The 22,675-nt window shown below is 44.0% G+C and overlaps 1 long non-coding RNA gene across 1 annotated transcript in view; it reads right to left on the bottom strand.

The window, feature by feature from the left end:
- Nucleotides 1-1,381: 1,381 nt before the first annotated feature.
- The window catches only part of LOC306660352, a 163,359-nt gene continuing 142,065 nt past the window's right edge, over nt 1,382-22,675 (bottom strand). Inside the window, exons 2-3 of the long non-coding RNA XR_013763595.1 lie at nt 2,119-2,287; nt 1,382-1,658 (exon numbers count right to left, since the gene is read on the bottom strand). This is a non-coding gene — a long non-coding RNA (uncharacterized lncRNA). The remainder of the gene's footprint in view (nt 1,659-2,118; nt 2,288-22,675) is intronic.

Genomic DNA, 22,675 nt, shown 5'->3' on the forward strand with positions numbered 1-22,675 from the left:
GGCAGAGACTTTGGAGCTGGACCATCTGGTTCAAATCTCAGCTGTATTTGTTAGCCGTGTGATCTTGAGCAGGACGTCTGATTTTTCCCTGCCTCAGTTTCTTCTTCTTTTGGTGTTGCTGCAAGCATTGGGTGGGCTGAGACCTGTAGCCACCAAGACAAAGATCCAGCCCATGCTCCATACTTATTGAGTGGGAATTTATCACTAAGACAACCTAGAGAGTTTTACATTTATAACTCTCTGTGCACACGCAGGAAAGTGGGTGATCCGTCCCACCTGAGTTTGGAACTGAGCCCCACCATCTAATGCCCCATGAGTAGCGTCAGATGACTATGATGATTAAATTTAAAAAGATAGGCAAAGCCTCTGGCATTAGTGCAGTTCAATAAACTACAAATATCAGTTTCCTTCCAGATTTCAAGACTGCTGTCCTAGTCCTGGTTATGAGATCCATGAAGATTCCTTAGTGTCTTAGATCCACAGTTTCCCACCTGTAGCATTGTCTTTCCATCTCTCCTTTCAATAAATTTCAATTGATCCCTGATAAATTGCCCCTGATTCAGTCCTGGAAATCTTAAATTCCTCACTTCCTTTAAGTAATGGAGACTTGTAAATATATACAAAAGTAAACCATGCCTTAAAAACCAAGCTCCACTTACCCACCACTCAGTTCCAACAATTACCAACTCATGCAAACTGCCTTCCAGCTTTAAACTTGAGCTCTCCAGTTAGGAGGTCATGGAGGGTGGAATGAAACAGGCCTAGGGGTCTCCATTAACTCCAAGTCCACTGTGAGTTACCAGCATGACGTGGCTGCATCACGAGCTGATTCCTCCCTGCCCGACTTTAATAACTCATGCATTGCATTCAGAACAAAGGTCCTGACCCTTGTCCCACAAGCCTCCAGGCCTACCCTGGGGTCTTGCACACTGTCTCTTAGCTGATTACACTTCAAGAAGCTCTGTGTCAACAGGAAATGGTCTGGGGGAAGAAATGGCCCTAGTAGTTAAGCAGCTGGAAATCATGAATAGTTATTACAATTGTCACTTATTAAACTCCTGCTGTGCACAAGACACTATGTACCAAGAGCATTCTATAGATTATTGAATGCAAGTCTCATAAACACAAATAAGCAGGTGCTATTATTTTCACCCCATTTCACAGATGATACCTCTAAGAATAAGAAAATTTAAGAAATCTATCACAGACCACACGGTAGCAGGTCATAGAGCAGAGTCTTGAACCCCAGCAGCCTGGCTCCAAAACCCACACACCTGAGCTTCCATGCACAGCCCAGGATGCTGGCCTGGGGAAGAGGAATCAGGCTCCACCATCTTTCTCCACATACCTGAAGGGCTGGTTTGTGTTTGTTAACTTGATTGGCTCTGTGGCTTCAAAGGGCAGAGGCAGGCCCCAGGGACAGCAGTAACAGACAATGAATTTCATTTCAACACAAATTTCTTGTTCGTCAGTGTTGTCCAGTGCACAGCTGTGTGACCGGGTAGGTGTGAGTTTTCTGTCACTGGAGTTGTGCAGTGCTGCAGTGTGGGAACACAACAAGAAGAGAATGGCCTGGCAGATCTGCATCTGCAACCCAGTCTTGTCACTTGCTGGTTCAGAGGCTTGCACGTAGAACTAAATGTCTCTGGATCTGTTTCCTGTGTGTAAAATGGGAATGCTTAAATTAAAATTTTGTTTTGAGGACTAGAGATGCTATTTACAGAAGCCCTGGCTCATGCTAAATACCCCATAAATGGCACATTGCTTCCAGTTTCTGCATAGACCTGCGCTTCTGCTGGAGGTTGGACTGTTTGACCTAGAAGTTCCAGACATCACCCATTCTGATGGACACCCAGCAGTGGTGGCTTTGTAGGATTTCTCCAAAATGGCTTTATCCAGCACCACAAAGCAAACAGTATGCAATGCCCATTTGATGCATATTCTTATTAACTTTTCCCTGAAACTATCCTTTACTGTTATATGGAGTGAGAAAAGAATGAGCAAGAAGAATAATGGTTAAGTGCTCCATCCACTGAGTCCTGGTTTATGGCAGCAATAAAAGCAGAGTGGTGCTCAACCTTGTGAGTGTCTATTTTTCAGTAGTTGAGCCTAACTTACATTACACAGGCCTGCGAGGAAATGTGGACTTGAATATCTGCAGGTATCCAGACTGTGGAATGCCGGCCCAGCTTCCCTGAGCAGGTGAGGCTGAACGGGAGGTTCCTGCAGCAACCGCAGGCCAGGAGAACATCCTCCAATCACCAAGCACGTCCCCTCTGCACAGGCCCTGGAGGGCAGAGAAGGGGCGTCAGACAGGAGAAGAACAGAACAGACTGAATAGAGTTGACCAAGATTCGGCTTCATCACTCATCAAAATGTTCCTATTTCAATCTATTTGGTCCCTGAGGGGACACGTCACAGGCATCGCTCTTCAGCGTGTTGGAATGGGTTGTAGGCTAGGGTTTTCAATTATTTTTAAGGCTATTGGGCCCTTTCCTTCCACGGAATGAACCAGGGGACACTGACATGAAGGACAAGTGACAAGGAAGCCCCACTCCTTGATTCTGGGTTGGAGAACTGGAGTGCTGCCATCCATCTGCCCCTCGACACCTGAGCGCCTCCTAGTGGCATGAGCTGTCACCACACTGGAATCCAGACGGGCGATAGTGGACACAACATTTTAAATCCCTTTCCTGGTTTACCATTCTTCTTTGACTGTCCTCATTTGCACACTCTGACCTCGAAAGCCCCTCTCGTAATGGCTGAGGCAAGAGATTAGATGACTTCCCTGTTGACATGCTCTTCAGAGTCACCTGAATATAACACAACCTCCTTTCCGATCCCAAGCGTCTTTTAATGTTGTTTATAAAGTAGGAAAATTCTGCTTTATTTGTTTTCATTTGCTTTTCCCTGAGTTATCACCATTTTCAAAACAGAAGAAGGTGGAGGAGGTGGTCACATGGTAGCTTGCAGCATTTATTGAAAGAAAATCAGGAAATGATTATTCATGTGAGGACACCATGAATTCGGCCCTCTGGGGAAAGGTGCCAGAGGCACAGAGTTTTTCCCCTGAGTAGTGGTTTTGCCATCTTTGGGAAGTTAGGGGCTGCTCTCATGGATATGCATATGGTCTGCTTAGACCTGGAAGCATCTGGCACAGGGCCTAGCACATGGAGTGTGCTAACTGTGCATTGGCTGAATAAGAATGGTCCTGGAGTGCCCCATGCACCCCAGCCTGATGCTGCTCTCCAGCACACTGCAAAAATCTAATTCCAGTGTGGGCATCTTTGGGTTTTGCTGATCAATTATTTCCCCCTTTCTGGCACCCATCTCCCCAGAAAACAAAGAGGCAATATAAGATAAGATACATTTACATTTTTAATTTTCTTTTCGTTGAATGGCTTTTAAAAAAAAAACCAGTATAGCAGAGGCAATTGGCAAAAGTAGATGCTGAAACCAATTAGTGGGATGACATGAAGTAAGATGGAAAAAATGGAGATCTAATTGAAGAGAGCTGTAACGAAGTCAAGCTGCCAGGCTTTAAAGTGGTAATTATTTCTAGGAGGCTCCTCAAATCACTCTCGTGTCTTCCTCCATCACTCCCAGGAGCCTCCCCTTCCTCACGTGGCTCCCCAGACTCTTGTGGTCCATGGAAAAGCCTCTCCTCCCGGCGGTGGCTTTATGACTCCCTGCTGCAGAGCCGCTCCTTCCTTGGGAGACATTTTCAGCACTGTTGGTTTAACAATGCCACATCATAAATCCTGCCAGAAGACATGAAATGTGACAGTGGACACCATCAGGCTGGCTCTGTGGGGAACAGCCAGTCAGGAGCTAAAGACAGCAAGATCTAGGCAGGGCAGACAAGAAGCCACCCGCTTATGAGGTAGCTGGCTCTCACTCAACAGCGAAAGAAGCAGAGCAGAAGATTCTGGAGGGAGAAAATAGGAACTCGGCAGGTCTGAAATTCTCCCCACAGGACCCGGATCTCTTCCAACCCCAACCCACCAGTGCCTGAAATCCCACCATTACATATCCTACTGTGGCTGATGCCCCCAGGGACCTTTTGGAGAAAGCAAAGACCCTAAGAAGACATCTCCATATGGCAGTGTGAATTAATGGATCCTCACTGACAGGGGAGAGAGAGGAAAATGGGACTTTTGAGCACAGGACTTTGACCAAGCTTCGACTCAGCCTTTGGCTGGTGGAAGCTGTATGACAGATGATGTCACAGGGGATACTACTCCCACCGGCTCTGTTCTCTCTTGATAGGTGAAGAAGCAGACACCCAATCTGTGGTCCTCTTTCTCATGATCACTATATGCAAAAAGCTCTGCCCAGTGAAGAATGCTATGTCATATATTCCTGACCACCAGGCAAAGACGTCGTGTTATAAGGAGATGAAGGAGCTGGAGTGTGTACAAAGAATGCTCACTCTGGCAACAGATGGGTCTTCGGGTTGTATCTGTTAATATTGAAGGCACTGTGGGCAGGTCAAGTTTCATTTCAGAAAAGTTACCTTCATTTCTTACTGATCTGGAGTATGTGGTGGCTAATGATTTTAACTTTCATTGTTCTTGTCCTTGAGCTTATCGATGAAATAATGATCTACCATGCAACATGTCCAGTTTCTGCTAAAGAATCCTTTAGCAAAGTAAATGCTGATGTGCTAATTTGTCTTGTATAAGGTTTTGCTTCAACACCTGGATACATTTAACTCAGGAAATGAGAAGATGAATAGTGTCTTTTTTCTTTTCTAATGTGAACCTGCTTCCTTCTGGGAGCACACGCAACTAGGAAGTTTTGAAAGTAAGCAATAGACAAACCTGTACTTTTTATTTTTATTTTTTTAAATAAATGTCTATAACAATCTGTAGTGACATCCCCTTTGTCCATCTGGGTGTTGTCGATTTTGTTTTCTCTCTTTTTCACCTCAATCAGAGTGGATAGATAGTGTGTCTACCTGCTGAAATAAACCTATGTTTTCCAGAACTTCCTTCTGTTTGGGTCCGGGTCAGGCCTGGCCCAAGAGCAATTTACATGAGATCTGCGAGGTCAAATAAAGCATCAGTCCTCGGAGGCACAGGGTCTGCTGAGCTCCGGTGAGTGAGTGCATTGTACTTGTCTATGGGTCCATCTCGTGTGTAGGTACAGCAGCCAGGCTTGCAGCCCCGGGAGCTTCCACTGAGTCCTCGATCTCTGCTCCTCCCAGGTGCTTTGCAGCTCCGCATCACATGCACCAGCAGGTCACTGTGACCATGAAGTGGGTGCTTAGAGGTGCTGAAAGACCCCTGGGTTGCAATCTGTGTCCCTGCACTCCAGACGGTCCTCTTGGGTTTGTCCTTGGCTTCTCCCACTTCAGGTCTAATGACAGGACACTTCATCAAGCTAACCGCTTCACGAGACTATTAGGCAGCTCCCCCCATTGCGTAAAGTCAAGTTCCATTAATACATCCTATATTCTGAATCATTCTTACTGGCTCACGTTCTCTGATTAACTCTCAAGGGATAAAATCTATCTGGTGGAAAGATTATCAATGTTATCATATCATTCAAAGTACTATTTTTTGTTGTTGTTAGCTTTCTCTACATTCTATTTCCTCGATTCCTGCGCTCGTCTTTTTTTCTTCTTTCTTTGTATTTTTGGTTTAATTCATTCCTATTTTTCTAGTTTCATAATGTGGAAATGTAATATTCAAAAAGTAGAAAGATTTCAAATCAATGATCCGAGAATTAAAGCTATACATTTCACTTTAGTCTATGTAGAATTCTGAATTTTTGTTATATGTGATTTTAAAAATCATTTTTCAGTGCAAAATATTCTCTTATTGCTTAGGATTCCGTCTTTGACCTCTGCATTATTCAGAAGGGTTTTGCTTAATTTCCAAGCATTTGAAAACTCAAGGTATCTTATTGTTATTGATTTCTAACTGAATTTTGTTAGGATTCAAAAATATCCTTTTAGAGTTTTCAATGTTTCAAAGCTTATGAAGACATTTTATAGTTGAGTATATGGTCTCACTTTGTGAACACTCTTAAGAAGTAACATGCATACTGTTCAGGGCCAGTCAGTGTGTTGATGGTCACATCTTCCACATCCTTACTAACCTATTTGGTCTACTCTTCTTGTCAATTTTTGAGCAAGAGGTGTTAAAATCTCCAGCTACATCTATTTGTCACTTAAAAGCTGTCATTTTTTTCTTTGTGAATCTTGAATTTATATACCTATTTTTATTGATTTTTAAAGTCATGTACATTTGTGTGGATGAATCAGCACTTCTATTACTATATAAAATGTACCTCATATCTATCAATAATTCTTGCCTTAAAACTTATTTCACTGGTGTTTAGAACCCCCACAGCATTCTTTTTTTAACATTTTTTTTTTTGCTATTTTATTTATTGATGTGTGGTGCTGAGGATCGAACCCAGTGCCTCACACACGTGAGGCAAGCGCTCAACCACTGAGCCCCAGCCCTGGCTCCTCCACAGCACCCTTATGCACATACTTTGCATAATACATCTTTTTTCTTTTTCCATCTTTTCTCCCCCAGCCTAATCTGCATCTTTATATGTCAAGCACATCTTCAGCCATCTTTTTCTTTCACATTTTTCAGTTTCTTTACAACAGCCGAAGAAAAGCCACAAGAATGACTAGATGCCTTGTGATGAAAACAGAGTTTCTAAATGCCATTATGCAGGGTAACTGTAACCCAAATATGTGCTTTCATGACTTTAGGCAAGTTATTGATTAAAAATATAATTTCCTCATACTTTGTCAGTTGCTCAGCTCACACAGATGCTTTTGACAGCTATTTCTTAAACAAGAGGAATATGAGACTGTCAGAGATGGTTTGGGTGGCTGGTGTTACATCTTGCAATGATAGTGCAGTCTGAGTGAAACGAGATTAGAGAACTGAACAAACACTGAACAAAACTGCAGTATCTTAGAGGATCTGTCAATGGCCATTTGGTGACTATAACTGAAGTACTTTTGGAGAAAGGAAGAGAAAGAAGACCAAAGCGATCATTCTACTTTAAACAAAGGGTACCTTCAAATTAAGCAATCTTTAGCATTTCAGTGACCTTACATACCTACTCTCTTCCTAACCAGCATCATCTTGTATATTCTAATATTTTGAATAATTGCTGCTAGACTAAGGTATTTTTATTTTCTGCAGGGTGAGGAAAATGTGAAAATCAAGTAATACCATGAGGACGATCTCTGTTTTTCAATCTGCACTTCTCCTAACTGTGCAACCAATGGTTACTCTTGTTTTGCACAATGATTACCTGGGTGAATTTCAAGTCTAGAAACATTTGTGAAAGGGTTACATCTTACTTTTATAACCTGTGAGTAATCTCTGCAAAGTCCTGGAGGCTGCACGTAGAAGCAGCAAATAGGCCCTTCTGAGGTCTAGCGCCTTCTGTGGTCTCCTGTGGGAAACGTGAAACCTGAATCTGATCAGGAGGGAATTTCAGACAAACTATACTAAGGCACATTCTACAAAATAACGGGGCTGTACTCTTTAACAACGTCAAAGTCAAGCAGCACATAGACCTGAGGGACTGTTGGAGATAAAAGATTAAGGGGACATGGCCACAACATAGTAGGTGGTTGTGGACTGAACTCCCCCAAGGGGAAAATTAGCCTAAAAGGTCACTACTGGACAACTGATGGAATCCAGGTATGGACCCTCAGCAGATGTTGACCTTGTAACCTGTTAAGTTTCCTGAATTTGATCTTTGCATCATGTTTAAATGAATGTCTTTGATCTTAGGAAACATATATATACCTAAGTTTTTAGGGGCAGATGGACTGGATGTCTTCAATTTATTCACAAAAGATTTGGATAAAGACCTCTCCCCCTTTCTCTACCCTTACCCCACAGATAGTTGGTAAATCTGGGCAAAGTACATAGGAATTTTTTGAACGATTCTTATATTTCTTCTCTAAATTTGAAATTATATCAAAGTCAAAAGTTACCCAAACAACTAACAAATTAATTTTCCCATTAACCTACATGTCCATTAGAGATTAAAAATCCTTAATATTCTCTGGTAGAAATGATCATAGCACAGAACTGGGCCAAAATATTGATTTGAACTGTGACACTGAATAAATTACTCCTCTGACCTTTGATTTCCTCCTTCCTAACACAGGGATAACAAATCCTATCAAAAAGTTGTTGTGGTGACTTTCTCAATAGGATTCCTAAACCTTAGGAAGTAATGCCAAGAGTTAATAAGTGAGATGGCATAAATCAAAAAGCTTCTGCACAGCAAAGGAAACAATTAGGAATGTGAGGAGAGAACCTACAGAATGAGAGGAAATCTTTGCTACCTACACTTTGATAGAGGATTAATATCTATAATATATAAAGAACACAAAAAACTGTATACTAAAAAATCAAATAACCCATTTAATAAATGGGCAAATGAATCAAACAGACACTTCTTAAAAGAAGAAATAAAAATAGTCAACAAATATATGAAACAATGTTCAATGTTACAATTAGGGAAATTCAAATCAAAAACTACACTGAGATTTCATCTCACACCAGTCAGCAGTCATCCAAACCCACATAAATACAGTTACCTCATACTAGACAAAGGCTCCATAAACATACATTGAAGAAAAGATAGACTCTTCAACAAATGGTGCTGCGGAAACTGGAAATCCATAGGCAGTGGAATGAAATTTAGCCCCTATCTCTCACCCTGCACAAAACTAAACTCAAAGTGGATCAAAAACCTAGGAATTAGACCAGAGACCCTGCATCTACTGGAAGGAAATGTAAGTTCAACTCTCCATCATGTCAGCTTAGGACCTGACTTCCTCAACAAGACTCCTAAAACACAAGATGTAAAATCAAGAATCAATAAATGGGATTATATCAAACTAAAAAGCTTCTTCACAGCAAAGGAAACAATCAACAACATGAAAAGAAAGCCTACAGAATGGGACAAAATCTTTGTTAATTGCACCTCAGCTAGAGCATTAATTTCCAGGATATATAAAGAACTCAAAACACACACTCACACACACACACACACATGCATGTATGCAAACACAAATAACCCAATCCAATAATGGGCAAAGGAACTAGACACTTCACAGAAGAAATAGGAACAGTCAACAGATATATAAAAATGTTCTACATCTCTAGCAATTAGAGAAATGCAAATTAAAACTACACTGAGATTTCATCTTACCCCAGTCAGAATGGCAATTATCAAGAATATAAGCTGTAATGAGTGTTGGTGAAAATGTGGGAAAAAAAGTTACACTTATACATTGCAGTTAGGACTGCAAATTGGTGCAACCACTCTAGAATGGAGATTCCTCAGAACTCTTGGGATGGAACCACCATTTGACCCAGCTATCCTACTCCTCAGTTTATACCCAAAGGACTTAAAAACAGCATACTATAGTGACACAACCACATCAATGTTTATAGCAGCTCAACTCACAATAGCTAAACTATGGAATCAATCTACAAGCCTTTCAACAGATGAATGGATAAAGAAAATATGGTGTGTAGATATATGATGGAATATTACTCAGTCATAGAGAAGAATGAAATTATGGAATTTGCTGGTACATGAATGGAACTGCTAAGTGAAATAAGCCAATCCCTAAAAAACCAAAGGTCCAATGTTCTCTCTGATATGTGGATGCTAACACACAAGAAGGGGGAGGAGAAGAATAGAAATTCAATAAATTATACAAAGAGAAATGAAGAGAAGGGAGGATGGACAGAAAAGACAGTGGAGTGAATCAGACATAACTTTCCTATGTACCTATACAAATACACCACAGTGAATCTCCACATCATATACAAACACAAGACTGGAATCCTAATTAGAATAAGATATGTATTAAACATGTTTGTATAAATATGTCAAAATATACTGTAGTATGAAACTAGAAAGGACAAATAAAATTATCATTGTTGTAAAAATGAAATTAAATGCAAGTATTAAATTAAAAAAGAATAGCAGTCATCAAGAATACAAATAATAATAAATGCTGGAGAGGGTGTGGAGAAAAAGGAACACTTACACTGTTGGTGGGATTGTAAATTGGCACCACTGCTGTGGGATTCAGCATGGAGTTTACTCAAAAGACTAGGCATGGAACCACCATATGACTCAGCTATACCACTCCTTGGTATTTATCCTGAAGAATTAAAGTCATCACACTATAGTGATACACACATACCTATGTTTATATCAGTACAATCCACAATAGCCAAACTATGGAACCAGCCTAGGTGTCCACCAATGGATGAATAGATAAAGAAAACGTGGTGTATATACACAAAGAAATTTTATTCAGTCATAAGGTAAAATGAAATGTCCTTTGCAGAAAAACGGATGAAACTAGAGACCATCCTGTTAAGTGAAATAAGTCAAACTCAGAAGGTCATACGTTTTCTCTCCTGTGGAAGCTAGAGAGGAAAGAAGAAAAGAAAGATGGGACAGATCTCATGAAAATCAAAGGGAGATCAATAGAGGAAAGGACCAAGGGGTGAGAGGAGAGGGGGAAGGGGGAAGTGCTGAGGAGGGACAGGGGCCAATTTATATTATGTATTGTGTACATGCATGAACATGTGATGATGAATCCCAATGGTGCTTTATAATGCACCAATAAAATAGGTGGGGAAAAATAAAAGGAAAAAATATGGTGCGGAATACATGAACTTTTGTAAATAAATAGCTTCATTTGGTGTTGGACACATAGTAAACCTAATAAACAGGAGCTCTTATTGTGAGTCGGGGGTCCAAGAGCACTGCAGAGACCAGTGCTGTGCAATAGAAATAGAGGGTGAGTTAGTGTACGGTTTGAAATTAATAAAATTTATAAAGAAAAAAAGCAACTAAAATTAAGACATTTTCATTTAATCTAATATAGCAAAAATATTATATTTTAAGATGTAGCCATTATAAAAATTGTTAAAAAGACATTCTCTTTTTTCCTTACTAAATTCTCAATTCAAAGTGCATTCACCTCCTGGCACCTCCCAATTTGTTCTGGTGACATTTCAAATATTTAACTGCATGTGAGGAGTGACTGACAACTGGACAGCCCAGGTACAAACATGAAGAAGCAGACACTTTTTCAAATTTCACACTTATCACCTTATTTCCCTGTGCACTATTATCAAAGAACTGCAAACTATTATACAAATATTCTTAACACAGGTCCGTCATGGTCCTCTCAGAAGGAAGTCCCATGGAGTCTTATTTCCACCGTGACCAAACACTTCATGAGTCTGCATTGCTCTTTTGTTAGGGCACTCAGAGGACAGCATGAACTGAGGGGCTTTGCATGTGACCCGATATGACGGGGAAGCCCTGAGGTAGCCGTGGTGCAGCCAGTTGCCCCAGGATTTGCTATCTAATTTAAGAAGGTGTCCGTATTGGGGGCTGGGATCAGGGAAGGGAAACACACTGTGCACAGCGTGCTGGAGACGCCCCCTCAGAGAGTGCCTCGATGTTTTCCAGAGATCCTGGGGAGCTGAAGCCTCATGCATGTTCAGAAACCTGGGTTGTGGCCACTGGTGACCTAGAGGGGCTTGTGCCAACCCCCAGAGCAGGCATGGACATCTCTTCCCAGCTTCAGCATCTTCCCGAGGGTAGCTTAAAGTTGGTCACCATGGGATGCACACAGCACGGTACTAGCAAATGCTGCAAAGCAGGGCTTCCTGGTGGTGTTTTCTTTGAGGACTGACTTGGCAACCTCAATTTTGCTGCTACACAAAACACTTTCGACTGCCTGTGAACTCTCTGGGGCCTGTTGACCAACAGAGACTCAAAGAGGTTAAACTCAAAGCAAAATCGAGTTTTATTTGGGTAGATCAGAGCAATGGAAACACGCACATCATAGGTAACCACGGGGGTGTTCAAAGAGGCTCCTGCATGGGGCAGTTTTAAGGTAGAAATGAGGAGGTTACCTAATGACCCTTCAGGGTTAATACCGAGGATGGCGTCAATCCAAGCTTGAACAGACATTTGCCGGGTAGTTGTCCTTGCTGAAGAAATTCTCGTATAAGGTCGCAGATTTCTGACGGAGCCTGTTGTGATAGGTACTATCAGGCAAGCACACCTAAGAAACTTTTGATCATAACTTCCAGCTTTTCTGTTGTTAGGGTTGACAAGAGTGATTCCATCTTTTCTCTGTTTTTTAAAATGTTTGCAGTTCTGGGGATTGAACCTGGAATCTCATGCATGCTGAGCAAGAAGTGTTATACTACTGAGCTACAGCCCTAACCTTTTAAAAAATTTTTAAAAATTCTGAATCAGGGTCTTACTAAGTTGGCCAGGCTGACCTTGAACTTGGCGATCCTCTCGCCTCCCTCTGGAGTAGCTGAGATAACATGCATCTTGCTATTATGACTCTGCTATGACCCTTTCTTGATTCTGACAGCTTCTACATGCCTTGGTCTGCTGTCTCAGCTGCCCCCACGGAAGGCAGTCACTGCTGACATCACACAGGCTCAGTGGAGGAGAGGGGACCTGCTCTCTCTTCACCTGCCTACCTGACTCTCTCCTTTGCTTACTGCAAAAGAACCTCAGTTGAAACTTCAGGCAACAATAGGATGGTGTGAACATCCAGAGGAGTTTTTTTGTCTTCTTAAAAAAGGGTCTCCAAATGGCCCACAATCTAAGTTTGAAAAACAGGTTAACAACCCAAATGTCCACCCAGTGGTGAATGAGTGAGCAGACTGAGCTCTATCCATATGACAAAGCATCTTTCTGCCATGAAAAGGAATGAAGTACTGATGGACACTCCAGCATGGAGGAGTCTTGGAGTCTTGTTAAGTGACAGACACTCACGTCCATGTGTTTTGATTCCATAAAGACAAACCCATGGAGATGGAAAGTGGATCTGTGATTGCCAAGGTCTAGAAGAAGCAGGAGATGGGAAGTGACTGCTAGTGGATCTGGGGTTTCATTTGGGGGTGATGAAAACGTTCTGGGATTAGACAGTGCTGATGGTCGCACAAGCTTGTGAATATACCAGAACTCTCTGAATTGCATGCTTTAAAATCATGAATTTTATGGAATGTGAATCGTAACTTAAAAAAATAACAACAAACAAGCAAGCAAAATTAGCCAGCTGTGGGCAGTTCATGTCCCTGCCCTGCTTCCTGGAAGGTGGCTGTTCAGCAAGGTGCCCCGTCTTTCCAAGGGCTCCTGGAGAGCTCTCACTTCTCAGGGAGAGGAGCTGGAGGGTCCCACCTGCCTTCCGGCTGCTCCAGGAATGGAAGCACTCTAAGGGGATCACTGGGCAAGACTGTGGCTGGCTAACCAAGAGGAAACTGAGCCCCACGCCAAAGCCCCCCTGCCCCCGGGCTGCCGACCACCTCCAGCATCACCAGAGGAGTGGGTAGGTGAGAGGCTACTTTCGGGGGATGACGTGATCTACTGCCCAGTGGAGAGGGCGTCACCCCTTGAAGTCCCGTTTCCTGTGGGATGGAAATGACTGGTCGGTGCAGACTTGCAGGAGCCACAGCCCCCACATCAGAGGAAAGTGGGTGTGAGGCCTCCAGCAGATGAGCCAAGCCACTAAAGGGATCACCAGAGCCCAGGAGAAGAGAGCAGCTAGGAATGGAGGCCTTCTAGTGCGGCTCAGGAAATGCTCTGCAGAGCAGAGATGACTAAGGGCGAGGGTGAGCCGCCACTCTGGGGCATCACCAAGGGAGATGTGTGTTCCCAGCCCCATTGCCCAGCACTGGGGCAAAGGAGAGCAATGTTCAAGTCCCTCACTGTTGCTCCACAGGCCTGGATGGACCTGGAGCTCTGGTAACTTAAGAGTTTCCACAGACACAGGAGGCTGACCTGCAGAAATGGGTGGGACTGTCTATTACCCAGACAAGGCTGCTTTGGTGGAATTCTGGGGTGTCTATAGTGCAGGGGAGGAGGGCACCCCCAGGCACTGAGGGAGAGCAGCGTGGAAAGTCACATTCCATTTTTCCTCACAATTACACCCCCAGTGAAACCAGGCAAGAGGCGTCTCCAAAGGTATCAGGAGAAGTGAACTAGAAAAGGGAGAGCTTTTCACACAGCCTCCCTCTCTGGACATCACTGCTCCTATGTCACCTAGAAATTCCAGACCCTTGGGTCCACGGAGATGATGTAGGTGCTAGTCTTAAACTGAGTCTGAGGCTGCCCCTCTGAGTCTTCAGTTCCCAGCCTAATCTCTTGATGACAGGTGGCGAGAACCTGGGTCTCACCTCAGGGCTCTGAACGGCTCCTGTGGTCGCAAGGAGAGGCCCATGCAGGATGCCATGTGGTCACAAATGACACCAGCGGGGGACTCTGTTAACCCCCGTGAGGCAAGACTGAGCCAAGATCAGTCCGACTCTGTCTCCAGCTCTCCTCGTTAAGTGTTCAGAGGGCTTGTTGTTCATTCCCTCCCAAGTCTCCTTGTTTCAGGAAGCATCGCCAGGCCCATTTTACGTTGAGAAAACAGACTCTGAGAAGGTGAGGGACTTGGGCAAGGCCACGCCTCCGTTTGTGCTAGAATCAGGCAAGAGCATCTGGGTTGCCCCATCTCAGCACCACCATTGATTATCCCTCTGTCTCGAAACGGGCACTTCCATCCTTCTCCAAATCACAGAGGGAAGCCTCAGATAAACTTCTAATTGTTTTATTGGTATGCAGTATATACATAAATCATATGTAATATCATTAACCTACTTAATGATGACTTTCTTTTAGCAACCCAGAGAGACTAGTTTCATCCTGATGCATTTTCTAGGAAACACTACTAAATAAAAGATGATGGTTCAGAAACAATCTCGACAATACCAAAATAAATAAATAAAATGTCCCCCGATGAAGGAGTATGGGAATGGGGAAGAAATCAAGATGGGAAGTGTTTGCTGCGCGTAACCCTTGGTAACAGACAGCAGTTATTTTACATTTTGACAGATCACCAATGCAAATGTCATAAAACACTCTCCGAAACAAAACAGCCATGTCAACACAGCTGTGTCTAAGTGTCCTGCTTCGGATCAGGAATTCACCAGGAAGTGGAGACTGAGATGGGCATGGGGATTTGGGTCAGGGACAGAAAAGGTGGCCCAGGAGAGCACCAGGCTGATTCTGACTGAGTCCAGCTTCCCCTACTGCACTTGACCAGTGGGACAGGACAACACACTGGTGTTTGATCTAGTCCTCCACAGGATTGAATATGCAGGGCTTGCAGTAGGTGCACCATAAATGCTTATCAATTCATTGGATTTCAGGGTAGGCGAGAGGAGCTTATTCCCACTATCAACAGCAGCTATCATTTCTGTCCTCTTTCTGAAGCTAAGATCAATAAGAGTATTAATAGCCAACAACGAGCAAAGAGAAGAAATAAACAAGAATGTGATAAGCTGGGGATATATTAGATTTAATTTTCTTTCTTTAATTATATATGCTTATGGGATGTGTAATTCATTTCTTTAGAGTGAGAGAAGAATAGGAAGAAAAAAGAATATACATGAGAAGTAAGCAAATTCTTCGGAGTGACCTGTCTTGTCATTCCCCAGAGCGTTCCCAGGAAGGAATACTTGGGTGGGGGTATTGCCAAGCATTAAGAGTAAGTGGGGTGACAGCCTCGTCTGTACTTTTGGGGGGTCTCTGACCCTCTCACCAGCTCCAAGTGTGATACACTATCAGCCCTGTGGGTGCAACAAGGCCAGGCCCAAAGCCCATCCAGCCTGGGCTGAATGCAGGTCTTGGACATGAAGGTCATGCCCAAGGTCAAGCATGGTCACTCATGGAAGCCACTGCTCACCGGGTGGGGGTCCAGCACGTGGGAACCAAGCCTGGCCCACCACCTTGCTCAGAGCCCAGGAAGCTCATGGGCATTTGCTAAGTGAATAGATGGTCGGGTGCATGAAGGAGCCGTCCGTGCAGTTCACTCCTGTGGTTGGAAGGAATTTCGCTTTTTACTTTAGGAATCATTCTTTGTTCTTTTGAACAATTTCCTCTGTGGTTTCCGACAATGCAATGCAGGACCCTCTTTTTGCCCTATGTTCAATGCAGTCTGTAGTCCTTGAGTTGTACGTTCATGGGACCCAATGTTAACATCGCACCAGTCCCGTCACCAGGGCATGGCAAGGATGGGTGTTGGGGGGACTGACACATTACCTACAAGGTACTGTTTCAAAACTTGTTTGTGCTCCTGAGTTTTTGGCTAAACTCAATCTTTCAAGATATCCTCAGTCGCAGAAATTTCCTCTTTGCACGTGATGGCAGTTGCTCTCAGGATCACAAAACACTCTTAGGCCCAAGTGAGAGTTTTGAACTTCTGCCTTGACAGCTGCACGGAGGTGACCACCTAAGGGACAGTGCATAGACTGCATTTCTCAGGTTCAACCAGAAGGTTGCAGCACTTGACCATGGTGCACAGAGAGCAGCCTGAGAGGAAGCCAAGCAGAGGTGGGCAGGCCCTGAAAGGTGGCCTGTGAGGCCAGGAGCCCAGGGACAGGTCAACTGCAGCCTTGTTAAGTAGGGCACAGCAGAGGGAGGTAATTTCTCCAGTATGTCTTGGTGGTGACATCTGGTGAGCCAGCAGACACCCTGCTGGCTTAATTTATTCACGAGTGAGGCAGTTGGCCAGGTTTTACCGACAAGAAGCGACCTGATGCCGCAGAACACTGAACACGTGTCTGCAGCCCTTCTGAATCTTCCGCCTGTGTCAGTTAGTGTATTAGCTCATTTGATCTGGATCCCATCGTCATCCTCACGTCACGGAGACCCAGAGCTCTATGGCTTGTGGGTAGCAGGTCAGGAGGAGACCAGCTCCTGGGATGGCAAGGTCACAGGGACTCCTGCCAGGGCACTGGCTCTGTTGCCTTTCCAGCCATGGCCTTTGGGCTTGAGAGTGCACCTCTCTGATATGCATCACTTCTGGTAAATGGAGCATAATTAGATAATAATACCTACTTCATTAGGTTGTACTACAATTAAAATTAATAGCATCTCGTGATGCTTGGCCTATAGTATCTGTTTGATAAATGGAGTCATTATTACTTGGCTTAAGGTTGAAATGGGAGACATGTGAATACAACTTATATTGGATAAAACTTAGTTTGTACAGGTTGGACTAATTAAAAATAGAAATCTACTTGCATTGATTTTCCTTTAAAAATAATTTTTATAAAGAAAACATCACAGGTCTATTTTCTGTGACATGTAATTTCTAAGACAGCTTTGGGTTCCACTTACTGTTAATCCAGTGTGTCAATATATCTATCCCATAGTCTTGGAAGGCTGGTATTAAAGTCAGTGGTTAGGTCATTTGGGGGGGCATTGTTTTACATTAAAAAAAAAAATCAAATTAACTTCCTCATTCCCCAGGAGAGGCCTTTCCATTTATTGATCATCTACTATGTCCAGGTCAGTTTTGTCTACAGCATTTCATGTGCTCCCCCTTACAGCTCTGAAGGGTTTATTAAGCCCACTTCACAGAGTAGAAACCCAGGTATCCAAGAGGTTCTGCCACCTGCTCAGGGTCCCACAACTGTCAGTGACAGTGTTGGGGCCCCAGGTCCCCTTTAGTTACAAAGCCTGCATTCAGTCTAATGTACTCCATTTAGTGGTCCAGGCCTTATAGATCTTTAGGCTTTGAAAGACTGCAGAACTTTACCATTTAAACCATTTCTTAGGTAAAGGACTTGGAAAAATAAAAATCACAAGCTTCCTCCGGATGGTAGACAGGCCAAACATCGGCCACTTCTCCACCATTTGGGATCACCATTCAGAAATTTCATCATCGTACTTCACCAAATAGAGGTGGAGGAGCCTCTTCTGCATACAATGTCCTGATGGCCAAGACATTGAATGTTTTTGCCTTCATGTTTACTGATTTTTTTTTGCTGAATTGTAAGACAAATTAGAGATAATACATCACCCCTAAAAATTTTAGTACATACTTTTAAAAATAGGGTCGTTTTCCTGCCTAACTATGCCACCACGATCACACCTGACAAGGGCGTGTCATCTAGTAATCCATCTATGTTCAAATTTCTCCAATTGTCCCAGAACTATCCTTTATACCTGGTCAAGTTCTGATGTGAAGTTCTTGTCCATGGGAGTAAATACTTGGTTATGTCTGAAAACAGAGCCGGCTCGGGTGACCCCACTGTAAGTTCATTGCCAAAACACAACAGAGCCATACCTCACTCACGCCATTTGAGACACACCTGTAACCAGGCAGTGACTTTTGCAGGTTGAATGTCAAACCAGTCATATTTAACACTTTAGCAGACGGCAGGCTTTCCCCGGGCTTGTTAGCCATCGCACCTGGTACTGATATATCTACCAGCTCTTATTGTTGTAGACATGGCTCATCTTCCCCTGGGGTGGATGCTCAAGGTCACAGTGAAGTGTCAGCCAGGAGGGTGGACAGTCTCCTCCCAGCTCTGATTGCCTACAAGAGGGCAGTGATGGTGTTGGGGCCCAGCTCCGCTCTAGTCCAAAGCTTGTGCTCACTCAAAGGTACTCTGTTTAGCAATTCAGGCCTTACAAATCTTAAGGTTTTGAAAGCTTTCCAAAACTTCACCATTGAAACCTTTTCTTGGATAAAATTCTCCAGGTAGGAGACACAGTTGCTATAGAAATCTTACCTGTCTGACCAGTGGGGTGACCACTTATCTGGTACACGAGGGACTCTAAGTTTTTCAAAAACAGTATGAGTTGCCACTCTTTTCCCCCAGGGTCCCCTATCGCCCATCCTGGTAAGCTCTTTCCTCTTGTGTGGGTTGGCATGCCGGTCAAACTGTAGTACCTACTAAGCCCCTATTGCTTGCTTAGCAGAGTAGCAAGGGCTAGATTAAGGAGGGGCTGGGAATTGACATGGAAGACCATGGTATGTCCTCTGCTTCGCAAAACTGACCAGTTCACTCCCCTCCCTGGATGTCACCATTATAGACTTGGGAGTCTTTTCTTTCCAATTCTCTAACTTGTCATCTCTCTAGGACAGAATCTCTTGGGCAGTTTTTAAAACATTACAACTCTAACATCCCAGCCTCTAAGAAGAGTTTCTGATTCACACAGTTTAGCTGAGGCCTAAGTGCTCTTATTTTTGGAAAGTGCTTTGAAGCCTTTTCCGGGGACCCCAGGCTGAAAGTCTCTCAATGTGAAACTCTCGGCAGCCATTCCAGGTGGCAGGCAAGAGGAAACTGCAGTTCCCATTGGACAGGCAGTTTGGATGCAGGAAGCCCAACCTCTTCTCTTCTCCTGACGGGGAGGGAATGCTTGGTCCACCCAGATCCCCATCCAGGCAGCCCATGTGAGCTCCTGTGATCATATTCCCACACTCCACCGTGTTTCCCCAAACAGACCTGTATAAGGCAAACGCTTCAAAATAGAAGAAAGCCACAGAACGTGCACTCCTGGGTGCTCGCCACATAATACCAACATCTGTGCTGCAAGTGAAAGTCAGCAAACTCTGACAGGTGTGCATGAGAACCTAAGATCAGTTTACACTAAGTGCCAAATGAAGGGCTCCGTCGACAAGCATGGTGGGAGTGAAGCAGCACAGCCTTTGGGTGTTTCCCGGAGCAGGGGGACGGACCATGAAGGATGGGCCACATACACAGAGCAAAGAGAAAAGGTGCGTCCTGCTCAGAAGAGAATGGACGCCCCCCTCAGGGCTACTCACTTGGAGGGCAAAGCAGGGGCATCTCTCTCTTCCAGGTGCTTGTGTTTCCAGGCCACTGACGCTACCAGTGAGAAGAGCACAGCTCCAGAGAGGCGCTACCTGTCCACGGTGGGCTTTCTGGCTGTGTTGCCACGGGTACGTGGGACCCTTTCCATAAAGCTGGATCGACCACACCATCTGCTGAATATCATGGCAATGGCTGTGGTTAGCATATGCACACAGAGTGTGCAGGACAGAGCTGGGCGGAGAGCAATGGCAATGGCTGTGGTTAGCATACGCACTGTGCAGGACAGAGCTGGGCGCAGAGCAATGGCAATGGCTGTGGTTAGCATACGCACATAGAGTGTGCAGGACAGAGCTGGACACAGAGCAAGCTTCCGGCACTGCTGGTGTGGTTGATGGCTCGCATTGCTAGTCAAAGGCCTGGTCCATCATGATAATCGTGCGGGTCAGACATCACCTCTCCGATCTGAAGGGAAGCTCTAGGGACATCACCACCCCCAGAGATGCCGCTTCTTACTGGGGTGGGACAGAGCTGTTGTTCACCTTCAAGGATCACAAATGTGGAGAATCGTCAGCTTAACTCTAGATCTGCCTGTGTTCAGAGCATAAATAAGCTGATATCTTCTCGCATCAGCCACAAAGTGTCCCAGACCCGGTGAGGAATGGATTCTCCCACTGTTCTGGAGGCTGAAAGTTCAGGACGAAGGTGTCAGCAGGTGTTTCTTCTGAGGCCTCTCTTCTGGGCCTGCAGATGGCCACCAGTTCACTGTGTCTTCACATGCTTGTCCCTCTGGGCAGGCACATCCTGGCATCTCCTTTTATGTACCCTTTCTCTTCTCATCTGTCCACATGGATTGGAGCCCACCCTAACAGCTTCATTTCACTTAATCACCCTTTAAAGATCCTAAGCCCAGGTATGCTAAAAATCCGAGTTCTTGGGTGTAAAGGGCTCCATCAGACGAACTTGGTGGCAATGGGGGGTAGCTTTCCACTCTACTCCTGTCAGTGCAGGGCAGGGGAGGTTCCCATGGCCTCGTTGTCCCCAAAGGGAGAAAACCTGGAGTTCTCCAAGCACAGGCAACTCGTGGCTTAAATGCCAGCTCTGCCTGGTGAATCTGTCTGTCATGAGAAGTACAAATATTCAACAGTGATTAAAAAAAAAAATACTTCCAAAGTGCTTCTGAGAAGTGAAAACAAGTTTTTAAATATGAATCATTCGTTGAACACAACCACTAGTGGGTGCAGCCCATACTTCCCACTGATGGGTGGGCTAGGAAATGAGCTTAGGCCCCTCTCTCGCAAGGACGGAGGTGTACTCTGTGCAGTTACCAGTGATTTTGAGATCACTCCCGCACTTAGTCAATGGAATATTCACATCTTTCATCTTAAACAAAATGAAATTATATCAATGAGAAGCAACCAAAAGAAAAGGCAAAATAAGGTCTTTTTTGTCTTTTAAGCCAGTGTGTTAAAGATGCTTGCTCAACTTTTATATGGCTGACAACCTACAAAGTTTTATACCAAGTTATTAACTTATGGTGTTTGAATGCAGAAGGGATAGAGATTTCTAGTCTAGTTATCAAGTTATGAAAGTTTGGTCTTGTATGTTATTTTTAAGTTTTTGTTATTGTTTTTAAGTACTCGGATCTTCAAAGTGTTCAATTTACACGACTCTTTTGAGTCAGAATACAGAAAAAAATAAAATTTGTTTAACCATTCTCTCAACATTAACATCCTGAAATATCCACTTCAGTTTTACCCAAGCACACACATACATGTGCAAACACATGCACATGAACACACACATACAGTCCTCTTAAAAGCAGTTCAAGCCAAGAAAGTTAAAGATTGATTCCGGGCTCAGTTAGGAAAATCTCTTGTGTTCTGCTAGCCTGAAAAGCCAGCCCCAATAAAGACTAACACCGTGCATGCTAGGCCTTTGGGTGCCTTGTCTTACTTATGAAAAGTATTCTCGATTGATTTTTTTTTTAATTCTTGTATTCAATTTTCCTTTCTGGGAAGGTCTCTGACATGGGTTTAAATGACCCATTAACTGGAATCCAGTTCTGTAATTTACGGCCAGCCATGAGGAGCGGTATCAGATAGAGGCTTAATTTACCTGGCTTTATTGACTGCTAAATTATAGATTAGACTTGGAAGCATAATTGTCCTCCATGGAGGGATGACCATGCAGAACTCTGTGTTCAGAGGAGAGCGACCCTTCCTTTCTCCTCATTTGTACTACGTACATCACCGTAGTCCCATGTGGCTGCAGACATCCTCACGTGCTAGCACATTGGGAGAGTTGATGAGGAACATTCCTGCTTTTTTGGCAAATGTCATCCCAGTCTGCCTTGCACTGCAGCAGAAGCAGGGAGGGCAGAGGTGGCAGCCATGTGGAGTGTGACTGTCCACTGCTGAAAGATGCTTTGATGCTGCACAGGAGCTAGTAACCTTTCAGGGACCCCGACCTCCTTGGACTTGGGACTTTTAAGGGGTGTGTGATTGCCCTCGCAAGTCACCTGAAAAATAGCAGTGCCTGCTAATCGGCCATCTTCACGATGGTAAGTTGTCAAGGGGTATGAGATGGCAGGGAAAGGTGAAATTCCCCAAGGACACTTCAAAGGTCATGGTGTAGCATCAAGGTCTGAAAGTCATTTGAGTCTTGGCTCTGTCACTTGCCAGCTTGGAGAGATTTAAGTATTTTGTAAATTCTGCATAGGGTATTAAGGATTAAATGACATCATGTATGAGCATGGTGTCTGGCACGTTCCATAAAATCAGCTGTTACCATGGTTACTGCCATGATGCTTATAGGGACAGCTCAGTGGACACTTAACCAGAGTCTGACACTCAGCAACAGCATTAGATAAGTCAGTGAACTCTAGTTTGTAATCAACTTCACTCTTGCTGTATTTCCACTATTTTGTGCTGGGTAGATATACTTAAGTGTTACGAGTTGGAGAAGCTGTTATTTACTAAAGGCCTACACGCAATCTCAGCCTT

This window comes from Sciurus vulgaris (assembly GCF_902686455.1).
Source record: "Sciurus vulgaris genome assembly, chromosome: 4".
Classification (NCBI taxonomy): Eukaryota; Metazoa; Chordata; class Mammalia; order Rodentia; family Sciuridae; genus Sciurus; species Sciurus vulgaris.